Below are 15866 nucleotides of genomic sequence, written 5' to 3'. Positions count from 1 at the left end.
CACATGCTGCAACTAAAGATCCTGTATGCCGCAACTAAGACCCGACACAGCCAAATAAATATTTTTTTAAAAAAAAGAAAAGAAAGAAAAGCATAAGAGGTATAAGTTTTAGAAAGGAAAAAAATGATAGAATGGTTTGCCTAAAAAATCCAAGAGAATCAACTGAAAAAGTTTTAGAACTATTAAGAGTTCAAGCAGTTGGCCAGATACAAGATTAATATACAACAACTAATAATAGCTATAGCTTTTCTATCCACCAAAAAGAGCTAAATTTAAAAAAAATTCATGATAGTACCTAAAGCTCTGAAGTAACCATGAAAAAAAGCAAATAAGAAATTTTCAATGTGAAGAAAATAATTTTCATTGAAAGATGGTAAAGAAGAATGGATTAAAATAGCGACAGCATATTCCTGGATAAGAAGATTTGATGTTGCAAATTGTTATTTCTCCTCAAATTAATTTATAAATTCAATTCACCCAAAGAGTTCAGACTATGCTCTTCAAGTGCCATTTCTCATTGGCTAATTACAGGTCTAGGGTAGGAAGTGTCCAAGATGAGCCTGCAATATTCTGTCATATTCTAATACATTTTGCTTATTTTTGCTGTGAAATAAACCACCCCCAAATCCAACAGCTTAAAACAACAGCAATTCTCCTTCTTCTTTTTTTTTTAATTCATAGATTAGTTGGGGAATTCCCTGGTGGTCCAGTGGTTAGGACTCCACGTTTTCACAGCCAAGGCCCGCCCGGTTCAATCCCTGGTCGGGGAACTAAGTTCCCACAAGCTGAGCAGTGCAGCCAAAAAAAAAAAAAAAAAAACACTCATAGATTAGCAGTGTGGGCCAGAATCAGCAGGGCAGCATGTCTGCTGCATTTGCTGTCAGCTGGGGCAGCCTGAAGGCTGGGGGCTAGAATCATAAGACAGTGAATTCTCTCACATGTCTGGCAGTTGATGCCAGCTGTCAACCACACACGGAGGCCTCTTCCCATAGCCTGGTTTTCTCACTTTGTGGTGACTGGGCTCTAAAGGGAGCATCAAGGGGAGGGGAAGGGGGTAAGCAAAGCCCCCCACCTCCGTCAGCCTCACACCTGCAGTCAGGCCAGTACCCTTGACTCTCTTCCAATGGCCTGCAGGGCAAGTGTTTGTCCCACAGCTTAGTGGTGTGGACTCCAGAACAAGTAACTTACATCCCAGGGACACGCTTTCCTCATTTGTAAAATAAGGTAAGCACAGGATTAGGGCTGGGGCCAAGGTGCAACCTTCATGTTATATATAGTACTGTTCGATTTTTTATGATATTTTTATTATGTGACTGTATTTGTTATTATGAAAATAAAGTCTTACCACATGACCCAGCAATGGTGCTCCTAAGTATTTACCCAAATGAGCTGAAAATGTATGTCCATGCAAAAAACTGCACACAGATGTTGATGGCAGCTTGTACTCTGCCAAAACTTGGAAGCAACAAAGATATCCTTCAGTAGGTGAATGGATACACAAATGAATGCATCCAGACAATGGAATGTTTTTCAAAGATAAAGAGAAATGAGCCATCAAGTTATGAAAAGACAGGGAGGAACATGAAATACATGTTACTTGGTGAAAGAAGCCAATATGAAAAGGCTACGTCCTCTGCATGCGGCACCGTGTGGGACAGTGACACCAGATGAAGCGGAAAGGAGAAAAGAAGCTTTGCACTCAACACCTACCATGGTTCTGCGGAGACGGCCGTGAGCAAGGGGCAAAGCACCGGTGCCCCGGCTCCTTCACTGAGTGGATAGTAAGCTAGAAAACCATGAAGGTCCACATGACAAAGCCCACATCATCCACAACCGAACTTGGCTTCTCTTTCCGGAACGTTGGAGAGTGGATGCGCTCGACGGGCACTGGCTGCTCCAGGGGATCAGGGCGTTCGGACGCCTGGATGGCATCAGGATGTCCCTGGGAGTGCTGGGTTTTTGTGGAGGCAGAGTTCAGCAGACCTCACAACATCCCAGCGGCTCCAGGAGAAGCACCAGCTGTGACATCCAGGACTTGAGGTTGGATGCAAGGCCCGTGGTGGACGTTGAACATTCCTGCTGCCTTTTGTGGATTCTCAGCACCTGGTGTGGGTGGGCACTCAGCGAGTGGCTGCTGTGTGTGCATCCAGGCCTTCAAGCATACACTCGTGCATTCCCTTGTTTGCTGCATTTGGCCTGGTTACCTGCCATGAGCCCTGGCCTTGCCCCTTCCAGCACTGTGAGCAAGTTAGTCCCAAAGCGCTGTGAGCTCAGTGTCCTCATTGGTAAAACACAGACCGTAACTGTCCCTTTTTTGCAAGATGATTGTGGGTTAAACAGACTAAGTCAATAAAACTGCAAGAACAGAGCAAGGCCTCTAGGAGACCCTTGGCAACTGGAAAGACACAGGTCTCTGCAGGTGTATGAGCATCAATTCACTTACAAAGGAGGCCAATGATATTTCCAGGAGACGCGTGAGTTTCCAGATGAGACCCAGTTGGGTTGGGACAGAAAAGAGAGAAGGAATTTTCCCACCCTCATCTTTATGTTCACTTTATTTTCTAAGAAAACTGTGCTGTCTAATGAGAAAAGGGGAATGGGGTGAGTTGGTGTTAATTTTGGAGATTTCTCTTATTCGTTAATCTTTCACTAACAAGTGTAGCCCAGGGCAAATCCCTAACAATTCTGGGATTTGGGAAGAAAAGACAAAGTCGTTTGTGGGCAATTCTGGTTCTCTTCTGCAAAAATTCTCAAGCCAGAGCAGCAGGGCAGGGTGGTGGTGGGAGAATCCTGCCTTTGGAAGAACATGTGGGAACCCAGGGTCATGTGTGGAGCCGGGATGAGAATATTTGTTGCTGGTAAGTGCACAAGTTGTCCTAAGGTGGGCTTGGGGGTGGGTTCTGGTCTTTTCCAACAAGGAAGAGAATATTTGCCTTCATTTGGGTGTGGTTGAGTGGCTAAAGGGGCTAGGCCTGGGGTTACCTGCCAAAGAACAATCTCGATGTGCACATTTCTCCAAGCATTGGCCAAATCCATCACGATGGACATCATTCATTCATCCATCCCTTTGTTCACTTATGATGTTTATTAGAGAATAAGTGGGAAGATCAGATAAGGTGTCTGATCACTTTATTTCACAAAGAAATCCCTTGTGGTTCTACCACAAATTTTTTAAATTTTTTATTTTATTTTTAATTTTTTAAAAATTGAAGTACAGTTGATTTACAATGTTTCAGGTGTACAGCAAAGTGACTGACTCAGTTATTCTTTTTCATATTCTTTTCCATTATAGATTATTACAAGATATTAAATATAGTTCCCTGTGCTATACATTAGGCCTCTGTTGTTTATCCATTTTATATACAGTAATGTATGTCTGTTAATCCCAAATTCCTAATTTATCCCTCTATCCCCTGTTCCCCTTTGGTAACCATAAGTTTGTTTTCTATGTCTGTTAGTCTGTTTCTGTTTTGTAAATAAGTTCATTTGTATTCTTTTTTTTTTTTTTTTTAGGTGTTGGGGGGTAAGAGTTTATTAGTTAATTAATTTATTTTGGCTGTGTTGGGTCTTCCTTTCTGTGCAAGGGCTTTCTCCAGTTGTGGCGAGCAGGGGCCACTCTTCATCGCGGTGCGCGGGCCTCTCAGTATCGCGGCCTCTCCTGTTGCAGAGCACAGGAGCATGTGTTAGGGCACGGGTTAGTGTTAGGGTACGGGTTAGGGTAGGGTGTAGGGTTGGGGTTAGGGTTAGGTTTAGGGCTAGGGTTAGGGAGCTCCTGTTGTGGAGCATGGGTTCCAGACATGCAGGCTCAGTAGTTGTGGCTCATGGGCCCAGTTGCTTTGCGGCATGTGGGATCTTCCCAGACCAGGGTTTGAACCCATGTCCCCTGCATTAGCAGGCAGATTCTCAACGACTGTGCCACCAGGGAAGCCCCATTTGTATTCTTTTTTAAGATTCCACGTATGCACGTTATCATGAAGTTTGTCTGACTTCACTTAGTATGATAATCTCTAGGTCCATCCATGTTGCTGCAAATGGCATTATTTCATGCTTTTCAATGGCTTGAGTAATATTCCATTGTATATATGTACCACATCTTCTTTGTCCATTCATCTGTCGATGGACATTTAGGTTGCTTCCATGTCTTGGCTATTGTAAATAATGCTGCTGTGAAAAAAAAAAAGGCTACCTGCTGTGTGATTCCAACAATATGACATTCTAGAAAAGGTCAATCTATGGAGACAGTAAGAAGCTCAGGGTTTACTAGGGGTTGTGTGGTGGGGAGAGATGAACAGGTGGAGCAGACGGGATTTTTAGGGCAGTGGAACTACCCTGTGTGATATTATAATGGTGGGTACGTGACCGTATATATTTGTCAGACTGATAGAATGTACAACACCAAGAATGAATCCTAATGTAAACTGTGAACTTTAGTTAATAATAGTGTATCAATATTGGGTCATCAATTGTTACAGATGTAACCCCCCCGCCCAGTAATGCAGGGTGTTAGTAATGGGGAAACTATGGGCAGCTGGTATATGGGAACTCTCTGTACTCTCTCCTCAATTTTTCTGTAAACCTAAAACTGCTCTTAAAAAGTCTATTAATTGGGTTTCCCTGGTGGCCCAGTGGTTGAGAGTCCGCCTGCCGATGCAGGGGACACGGGTTCGTGCCCCGGTCCGGGAGGATCCCACATGCCGTGGAGCGGCAGGGCCCGTGAGCCGTGGCCGCTGAGCCTGCGCGTCCGGAGCCTGTGTTCCACAACGGGAGAGGCCACAACAGTGAGAGGCCCACGTACCGCAAAAAAAAAAAAAAAAAAAAAAAAAGTCTATTAATTAGACAAAAGCAAGGAAGGAGCCGGGGGGGGGGGGCTAAAGAAAGCCCCTCTTGGCACAGGGCCTGGTTCGCTGTGGGCTCTTAGCAAACGGGAGTGCCCCGCCTCTTTCCCTTCCCACTCTCCTGGGTCGGCCTTGGCTTGGGCGCGACAGGCGTGGGTGGGGGAGAAAGGGGGCTGAAGCGTCTCTGCTTACGCCCCTCTGTGACCATCCTCGGTGACAGTCACACTCCCTAGCTTGGCTCCACCTCTGCCCCTCCCCTCCTCCGTGGCCCTGAACACTAAGGGGACAGCGATACTCACCAGGGCACGGATGGCCCTGGCTCTTCCAGGCCTGGCAGGCAAGCCCTCGTCCACCTGGAACAGACCTTCCCGCTTGCTGCTCTGCCCAGCAAAACTCTACTCTTGGGAAGCCTTCCCTGTTCAGTTCTGGGCCCCCATGGCTCCTGAATCACCCCATCATAGGACCCTAAGACTGTATCCCTGCCAAGAGCTGTGCCAGGACCTGGGTCAGGACAGGTGTTCAATGCCATTTTAACAGCCCTGGGAAGGGATGTGGAAGCCCAGCCTGCAGAAGGACCAATTCAGCAGAGTTCTCAGAATCTCCTTCCATGCAGCCCATCCACTGCCATCCTAGGAAGGTTTATTCCCTGCATGAAGAAGCTCATGTGAGGATATTCGGCAGCGTTTTTTTTGTTTGTTTGTTTGTTTGTTTTGCGGTACGCGGGCCTCTCACCGTCACGGCCTCTCCCGTTGCAGAGCACAGGCTCTGGACGCGCAGGCTCAGCGGCCATGGCTCACGGGCCTAGCTGCTCCGCAGCATGTGGGATCTTCCCAGACCGGGGCACGAACCTGTGTCCCCTGCATCGGCAGGCGGACTCTCAACCACTGAGCCACCAGGGAAGCCTTTCAGCAGCATTTTTTGATAGCAAAGTCTTAACACCACCACCCATCAGAAGGGAGATGGTTAAAGATCAACATAGAGCCAAACCAGGGAATCGCCACAAGACTGAGTCTGGTTATAGATACTGACATTTCTAAGACATGTTAAGTCAAAAAGGCGAGTTGCAGATGTTTGTGTAAGTACCATTTATGTGTGTAAATGCAGAGGAAAAGGTCGGAATAAACCCCACCCTTCTCGTAGCGTTTGAATTTGTTTGAATTTTTGATAGCCTGAATATATACTTGGGTTACTTGTATTTTTAAAAAATTGGATGGATCTATATATGTTGACTTGGAAATAGGCCCAATATATATTGTTAACCTAAATATTAACACACACATGCAACTGTGTATACATAGGAAAAAACCTGGAAGGATCCATAACAAACTTTTAACAGTGGTTACCTTGAGGAGTGGGCTAAAGGAACTTTTCAAGTTTTGTTGTTTGCTTTGACACTGTTTGAATTTATTATGACCAGCAAACTTTAAAATAACAATAAAGCCCATTTTCTAAGGAAGGGTTTGATGAATCAATAACTGAGCGATTGAATGGATCAACAAGATGGGTAAATTAAGAGACCCTTTGGCAGGAAGTTCAGGCTCTCACTCCTAGCCTGTCTCCTCCCCAAAGAGGGCTCATCTAGAGGACTGGAGGGTGGCCCAGACCCTCCCCCTCAGGCCAGGAGAAGTGTGGGAAAATTGCCTTCTCATCAGAGGGCTCTCCACCACCTGCGGGTGCAGGACCACCACCCAGCGTTGGCATTCACAGCCCTCCACGACCCCAGCCCACTGCACCTTCCCAGCATAAGCCCAGTGATCTGGTTTCCAGTAAAACAAGGCACTTTCCAGCCCTTCCCACTTTGCTCACTCTGTGTCCTCTGCCTGGAGGGCCCTTCCCTTTCTGCTCTGCAGAGACAAGGCCTACTTGTCATTAGAAGCTCCCACCATCTCAGGGGCCTCCTCTGAACTCGCCTGGCCTCACTGCCTGGCTCCTATTGGGCCGAGTATCCTGAATAAGTGTCCGTCTGCCTGCATGTCCATCTATCTCCTCCTCCACTGACCCCACAGCTTAGTCCTGATATTCACTTAAAGGAATTACTTTTCAGTGTCACCAACATTCCATACCACGGGATTCCAAAAGGAGGATAGGGAGATAAACAAATATGGTACCCCATGAGAACTCACAGGGGTTCTGTGTCAACAATAAGTGTCTTTCCTGATTAGGCCTAAAAAGTCTGGGCAATGTGGGGGGACAATATTGGGTGGTCAACACATACACATGTGGAAACATCAGGTCTGGGGAGAGAGTTCTGGTTCCTACAGTGCGGTCCCCAGGGATTATCAACCGGCAGGGGTGAGACCAGGGAAAACAAGCTAACCAAATTAAGGAAATTTCCTCCCAGTCTTCATAAAGATCAGCTTTGATCCCAAAATCATGGGCTGGTACCAGAAGCAATAATAACAGCAATAGGTGGAAAGTATAGCATGCTTCCTAAGGGCCAGGTGCTAAGTGCTTTACATATAATATCTCATTTCACTTTCATCACAATACATGACAAAGATACAATTATTATACCCATTCTACAGATGAAGAAACTGAGGCTTAGAGAGGTTGTATGATTTGTCCAGGGAGGCAGGGCCAGAGTTCAAATCCAATCTGATGGCAGAGTCTGGAACTCAGACCCCCGCAAGGCCCAGGAGCTGGTGGATGAGCTGGAAATACACATACTTCACGATTCGAGGCTTCGGCTGGTCCTTGCCATGAAGGGATGTGGGTCCGTTGTTACTAGCTCTTCTCATTCTTCTAGGAAAGCAGAAATCTGGATTCTTATGTGTAATCACTTATGGAAATCTCTTTTAAAATACTGTGAGGGTGGGAATTCCCTGGCGATCCAGTGGTTAGGACTCGGCGCTTTCACTGCAGGGGCCCGGGTTCAATCCCTGATCAGGGAACTAAGATCCTGAAAGCCGTGTGATGTGCCACCTCTCCCCCGCCAAAAAGTAAAACACTGTGAGGGCAAAACACTTTTACAGGCCAAATGCAGCCTTAGAAGCTATCAGTTTGCAACCTCTGCCTAATACAGTTTCTGTAAAGTGTGGACAAAGAATGTCACCTGCCATTTCAGTAAACAAAGGATATTACGGCCACCAAGCCATCAGCCACGGGAGCCATTCCCCCACCCTCCCCATGGTGTACCCTGAAGGGAATTCAGAGAAACAGGATGCTAACCCTAGGTAGTTAAGATGCAGATCAAAGGGACAATTTCAATGAGCCCAGACTCTTGCATCTTCTCATACCTGGAAAAGCACTAAAAGCTTTAACTTGAGATGTCTGGTTTTTTATGAATGGCAGTAATCTTTTGAAGTCCAACAACATGTTTGTTTGTTTGTTTGTTTTCTTCAGCAGAAACTCTTATATATCCTGGCTCCTCCCTTACCCCCTTGGAACTGTCTCTCGGAGCCATCTGAGAGGTGTATCCTGAGCTTAAGTCCTCAGTGAGTCTGCCGAATGAAACATAACTCACAACTCTTGGGTTGTGCACTTTTTTTCAGTCAACAGGTGGAATTCAAAGTCACAGTCTGTGGAGTGAATCTGCGTATGTATCCTGGGGCTGGACGTGAGGCTCACGTGTGTGTGCAGATGCGCACACGTGTGTACACACAGGTACCTGCACCCACATAACACCATGTTTTCTACAGCCCAACTGCTGTGAGTTCAGGAATCTCTTCAGAGCCCACCTCGGGGTCTCCCCTGGGGGGCTTTAGAATGCTTAACTTCTCTAAAAATTATTTCTATTTACCTGGCCTGGAACCGGGTAAGGTGCTAATGGTTGTTATGTGCATTTTCTCATTCAACTTCACAACAGCTGGAGTTCAGAATACTTAAGGAACTTGCCCCTGTGCCCCATGCCTGCCTGCCACCCTGTCAGAGCAGTCCCCAAGAGGAGCAAAGGGGCTGCACACCCTTCAGACTCTGAAAGAACCCCCTCACTCCAACAAGATATTTCTTGTCTATACTTCTTTTGGGGACAGATGTTGTTAGGTGACTCAAGTCAAATCCAGAATCTAACTCACAGTCCAGGACCAGGAAACTGGCTGGGTTTCCTCCTATAGGGACGTATTGGTGGCATCCTCAGAGCCATTCCTCTCTCTGTCCTCCCCAGGGACAACTGTCCTCCCACACTCCCTTCAGTCCTGTGTAGAAGACTGAATTGATCAGTATATGGTTAGATTGGATTAGCTGGTGAGGGATAGAAAATACAGGATAACAGTGTCTGAAGCAAAGCAGAAGTCTATTTCTCCATCATGAGGATGTTTGGGTGGGCAGTCCAGGGTTGGCGTGGTGCTTCATGGGTCAGGGACCCATGCTCCTTCTAACCTGTTCTTCTGCCATGCATGCTTTGGTTCCCAAGTTCACTTCGTGGTCCAAGATAACTGCTCCAGCTGCAGCCATCATATCTGCATGCCAGCCAAAAGGAAAGGGAAAAGGGAAGGAGAAGGTCATGCCTCCTCCCTTTGACGCTTCCCTGAAGGTGCGCCACTTCTGTTCACGTCTAATCAGCAAAACACTGATCACGTGGCTACACCTAGTTGTAAGAGATGCTGGGAAAGGTAGTTTTTATCACAAGGGGCCATGAGCCCAGCTGAAATTTAGGGGTTCTTTTACTGAAAATGCGGAGTAAAACAGATGTGGGAAGCAACCAGTAGCATCTGTCCAGTCAGCAACAAAAGGCCTCAGCAAAATGTTTCATAACAAGAGAGCCATTCAAAATCAAAATGGAGATGAGATATCATTTTACATGCATCAGATTGGCACAGTACAAAAGGTCCAATAAGTGTCAGGTGATGTAGAATGTAGAAAAATGGGAACTCTCATAATTGCTGCTGGGAGTGTAAATTGCTGTAAGCCCTTTGGAGAGCTTTAGAGATTTGTTTAGAGAAATTGCTTAGAGCAATTCCTAAGAAAACCAAAGATATTTATACCTATAGCCCAGGAGCTCTATCTACTTCTAGAGAAAACCTCACATGCACTCAAGGAGAAAGGTAAAAGAATTGACTGCAGACAGGAATAAAGATGCAGACGTAGAGAATGGACTTGAGGACACGGGGAGGGGGAAGGGTAAGCTGGGACGAAGTGAGAGAGTGGTATGGACATATATACAGTACCAAGTGTAAAATAGCTAGTGGGAAGCAGCCACATAGCACAGGGAGATCAGATGGGTGCTTTGTGACCACCTAGAGGGGTGGGATAGGGAGAGTGGGAGGGAGGGAGACGCAAGAGGGAAGAGATATGGGGATATATGTATATGTATAGCTGATTCACTTTGTTATACAGCAGAAACTAACACACCATTGTAAAGCAATTATACTCCAATAAAGATGTAAAAAAAAAAGAATTGACTGCAGCACTGTGTGTAATTTTGAAAAACTGGAAACAACCACATGTCCATGGATGAATAAATTGTGGCATATGCATGTAAAGAATTATAATACAGCAATTAAGATAAATGACCCAGCACCACATGTATCAACATGGATACATTTCAAAATATAAATTGAGAAGACTCAGTCGAATCTATGATGTTTCATTTCATAAAAAAAGAAAAAGAAAAGACATCATGTGAAGATTTGACCAACTGGGTGTTCATCATCATATTATTACTGTACAGGTGTTCATTATAGTATTTTTTTTTCAGGATTGCAGTTGAAGGTTCTTTTTTTGTATTCTTTTTTACTGTAAAATATACATAACAAAATTTACAACTTTTTTTTTTTTTTTTTTTTTTTTTTTGGCGGCGCGGGATTTCAGTTCCCTACAAGGGATGAAACCCCGTGCCCCCTGCAGTGGAAACGTGGAGTCTTTTTTTTTTTAAACATCTTTATTGGAGTATAATTGCTTTACAATGGTGTGTTAGTTTCTGCTGTATAACAAAGTGAATCAGCTGTACGTATACATATACTCCCATATCTCCTCCCTCTTGCATCTCCCTCCCACCCTCCCTATCCCACCCCTCTAGGTGGCCACAAAGCACCGAGCTGATCTTCCTGTGCTATGTGGCTGCTTCCCACTAGCTATCTATTTTACATTTGGTAGTGTGTATATGTCCATGCCACCCTCTCACTTCGTCCCAGGGAAGCTCAGAGTCTTAACCACTGGACCGCCAGGGCAGTCCAAGGCATTATTGTTTAATAGATATGGAGTTTCATTTTGGGAAGATGAAAGAAGATCTATACTGTAGATACATGGTGATGGTTGCACAACAATGTGAATGTGCTTAATGCCACTGAACTGTACACTTAAAATGGTTAAAATGGGGACTTCTGTGGCCGTCCAGTGGTTAAGACTCTGTGCTTCCACCACAGAAGGCATGGGTTTGATCCCTGTTCAGGGAACTAAGATCCCACATGCCGCATGGTACGGCCAAGAAAAAATAAAAAAATACAACAACAATAATGCCTCATTCTCCCGTCTCTCCAGCCCCTGGCAACCACTACTCTATTCTCTGTCTCTGTGAGTCTGACTACCCTAGGAACCTCATGTAAGTGGCATCATACAGTATTTCTCCTTTTGTGACTGGCTTATTTAACTGAGCAGAAAATCTTCCAGGTTCATCAGTGTTAGGGCATGTACCAGATTTTCCTTCCCTTTTAGGGCTAAATAATATTCCATTGTATTTATATACCACCTTTTATTTATCCATACATCTGTCAGTGGGCACTTGGGTTGCTTCCACCTTTTGGCTGTTGGGAATAATGCTGCCATGAACATGGGTGTACAAATATCTGGTCTAGTCCCTGCTTTTAATTCTTTTGGGTATATATCCGGAAGTGGAATTTCTAGATCATATGGTAATTCTATTTTTAATTTTCTGAGGAACATTATTATTTTTCTTTTTTTTAATTTTTATTGCAGTATAGTTGATTTACAATGTTGTGTTAGTTTCTGCTGTACAGCAAAGTGAATCAGTTGTACATATACACATATCCACTCTTTTTTAGATACTTTTCCCATATAGGCCATTACAGAGTATTGAGTAGAGTTCCCTGTGCTATACAGTAGGTCCCTATTAGTTATCTATTCCATATATAGTAGTGTGTATATGTCAATCACAATCTCCCAGTTTATCCCTCCTCACCCCTCTCCCCCTTTGGTAACCATAAGTTTGTTTTCTGCATCTGTGACTCTATTTCTGTTTTGTAAATAAGTTCATTTGTACCATTTTTTTAGATTCTACATATAAGGGAACCTTATTTTTTATTATATGTTTGAAATGGTTCACAGTAAAACGATAAACGGTATTTTAAAATGCTTCATAATGGGAAGAAGTTACTCTGAAAACGCATCGTCTGGAAGAATGCCCATACATGCGTCTAATACTCTTTAAGAACTCGAAATATTTAGTGGATGTGGCATTGGCTCCGCCAAATCAAAGCCCCTAGAAGGTTAAGCTACACCCACACTGGTATTCAAGCTCCCCTGGATAGTGCTGGCTTCATGAAGGCATGGGACACACTTCAGGTCAGTGAGATGGGAAAAGAAGTGTGTGTGTGGTGGGGAGTGAACTTCAGGAACTATTTCCTTACTCCTAAGAAAGACACTAGGAGAAGGTGGCCTCGGTTCTGGGCGTGGCTGTAACGCTGCCATTCTGCCACCATCTTGAAGGTGGAGCCACAGAGGAGAAGGCAGAGCTGAAGGGTAGGAGGGGCTTAAGTTCCAGTGTTGTGGAGTTTTTGGCTGTTGAGTGGGTAATACAGGTATAGGTACGTGCAATAAATGTCCTATTGTTCAAGAGACTTGAGTGGAAGCTATTAGTTGAGGTTGAAAGCATCTTCACTGATTGAGTAAATAACCTCTAATTTAAAAAATTAGATAAGTAATATATATATTCTAATTATAAACACTTAATAATACTGAGAAAATTTTAAAGTTCTCCTTCACTTTCCCCATCCCATTTTCCTTCCCTAGACCTTTTTTACTATATACATATGCAGTCTATGTTTACACACTTTTTTTTCTTTTTTTTTTTAGTTTCTGCCTTATAACAAATTTAATCAGTTATACATATACATATGTTCCCATATCCCCTCCCTTTTGCCTCTCCCTCCCATCATCCCTATCCCACCCCTCCAGGCGGTCACAAAGCACCGAGCTGATCTCCCTGTGCTATGCGGCTGCTTCCCACTAGCTACCTACCTTATGTTTGGTAGTGTATATATGTCCATGCCGCTCTTTCGCTTTGTCACAGCTTACCCTTCCCCCTCCCCATATCCTCAAGTCCATTCTCTAGTAGGTCTGTGTCTTTAAAACACACGTTTTTGTTTTAAGAAAATGTTGGCTATACTACATATAGATCATTGTTTACATCACTTTTTTTACCTAAAAATAGGTTTTGAAAAATGTTCCATACCATTTTCTTAATTTAAAAAAGTGTTGTACAGTATTCCATGGTGTGGGAATATCCACATTTATTTCACTGTTCCTTTATCAGTGAACATTTAGACATGCCTCTTTGGGCACTGGTGAAAATACTTATGAAGAGTGAATTCACTGAAGCAGAATTCCTGAGTTAATGGATAAATGCATTTTAAGATTTGATAGATGTCATTTTGCCCAGAGAATCCTTGTGCCAATGTAGGTGACTAATGCATCAAAGGGGCAGCCCCCGTGCCCAAGGTTCACCCTCCCCCCGCCCACACACACAGCTGCCGGCCTCTTCCTACCCTCTCTCCTCCCGGCTGCCACCCCAGTGGCAACAGCAAGCCTTTCTCCCAGAAGCCCTGTGTGTACGTGGGAAGAACGACAGAAACGAGGGGAGGGGACACTGGCCCTGCCTTCCAGGAACTTCTTTTCTCTCATGGGAGAAGGAAGCAACACTGAAGGCAGTTAGTGACTCAACAGGGATGATATTAAAAATATTTAATATCCCCTATTAGGAACACAAACCAGGAGGAGGCCTTGCCTAGAGGCCCTCTGCTCAGCCAGACATTAACCCTTTAGTTGTCAGATCTATGAACGTCTGGGGGAATCCCAAGGAAGGGGCTGATGAGAGTGCAGACAGGGTGGCCACAGCAGTGCATATGGGCTGACGTCCCTGTGGCATTCCAAGGGGTCGTAGGGGATCTGAGGAGGCACATGTCCTGGGTACTATGGGACTCTGAGAGAGCTTCTGGGAGGAAGATTTTCTTGCAGAATTTGGGTTGGGAGGAGAAGCAAAGAGGCCAGGAATCAGCTGGGTCAAGGCAAGCCCTGACCCTCCACTTCCTTTCTCTGTTTAAGTGTCCTCCTTGAGTCCCCTCCTCTTCCTAATCTGCCCAAAGAAATATACATTGATCTGGGGCCAATTTACTCAGTTTGAAAGAAACAATGAATGGTCGTTTTTATAATATAAAAAGACTCCATCAAATGCTCCCTGACCTCAATTTTTAAAAATTTTGTGCATTAGAGAAAGGCAAGATTTCAAACGTACCTACTTTTTTCCTCCATATTGGGTTGAAAGGGCTAGAGAGCTGACTTCAGACCATGAGCCACCCCTTGGCAGACACACTCATGGTCTTCTACCAAAAGGGCATTTCACCCCACCAGGACCCCCTGAGCTCCTTGGAGGAGCCCTGCTTGGTGCCATGCCGTTGGACGATCCTTGAAACCGAGGCACTAAGAGACCCTGCATCAGGCCTCAAGAACCCGGATGAGGATTTGTCGTCCCTCATAGACAGATCCGGGGACACTGAGACCCCGGAAGGGAGAGCTGCCTGAGGTCAAACAAGTATACAGGAGCAGAGGCAAAACCAGGGCTGAGTGCTGGGTGGGGGTGGGGGTGGGGCATCACTGTTTAGTGGCCTGATGGAGGAGCGGCTAAGATGGGGACGCAGGAGGTGGCTTAGCTCACCGCAAACCTGCAGGGTGGGTGGAGAAGAATCCAGGGGCCCAGAGCCAACTGTCCCTACTTGCAAAACCCAGGACCCAGGAACGTTTAATCCGTTTAAAGACAAACACGGGACACTGCCCAAGAGGCCAAGACGCCTCAGGAGGCTTTTTGGTTCCTAGTTCCGGCCAACCGGGCGGGCCTTGTCCTCTGCCTGGGGAGGGCGGCTGGGGAAGACGCCATCTTTGGTCTCCAGGTCCAAGGTCGTTTGGCACCTTCTCTCCCGCCTACCAGATTCCCGGCAGGGCTCCGCTGGTTCTTCCCCTTTTCTTTCCCTGCAGTGGAAGCATGGAGTCTTAACCACTGGACCGCCAGGGAATTCTCCCCCCCTTTTCTTTCGGGGCCTTTTGCACTACACCCGCAGGTCTTCCATAGTCTTTTTGCACCGAGGTTCCAGATTGGTGATGGGAAGACTGAGGTCTGGGGCCTCTCCGGGAACCACGAAGGAGCAGAAACCTCAGTGGTGCTTCTCAGACCTGCAGGCCGGAGACCACCTGGACACAAAGCCGTTTATTTTTCCTTTTAGCTCGGAGAATGAAGGGAGAGGGCACTGTTTTCTACAGAGACACTGGAAAGTCCTTTCTTAATTCCCCACCCCGCCTCAGCAGGCGGAGGTGACCGGAGATTCTTAAATTTTTTTATTTTTTAACAGCCCCTCCTGAGCGTGTCCAGCTGTTTAAAGTAAGGCCCCGCGTTCCCAATACTGGCAGAAGGCGAGCGCATGTGGGAACCTGTGCTGGGGGGACGGAGGGGGGGCGCTGACAGCCCCATCCGCAGCCAGGGAAGGGTCCATCCGTTTAAGGCCCCATCACCTCGGGGCCCCGCACAGCCTCGAAGTGTTCCTGCCCGGATCTGGGGGTCCCACGCACCTGGAGGGCGCTCGGTGTCCACTCCCAGAGGGCGCTGCAGACCGTCGCCCACAGTCGACAACCAACTGCCGCCCCTCCCGCCACGCTCCCGGGCAGAGCCTCAATACCCTGGGCCGGGGCGCAAAGGAGTGCGCTCGGCCCCCACCACCCAGCTGAGATGCAACGCCGGAACCACGGCCAGCTGGGAAGGTGGCTCCGGAGGTAGGCGAGGCTCTGCCCACGCACCGCGGGCCGGGGGCGGGGCGACCCTGAGGGGCCGGGCCACTCAGGGGGCGGGGTCCTAGGGGGTGGGGACTGGGG

This window comes from Mesoplodon densirostris, chromosome 14 (assembly GCF_025265405.1).
Source record: "Mesoplodon densirostris isolate mMesDen1 chromosome 14, mMesDen1 primary haplotype, whole genome shotgun sequence".
NCBI lineage: Eukaryota > Metazoa > Chordata > Mammalia > Artiodactyla > Ziphiidae > Mesoplodon > Mesoplodon densirostris.
The sequence above is the reverse complement of the archived record's forward strand: the minus strand, read 5'-3'. Positions refer to the sequence as shown.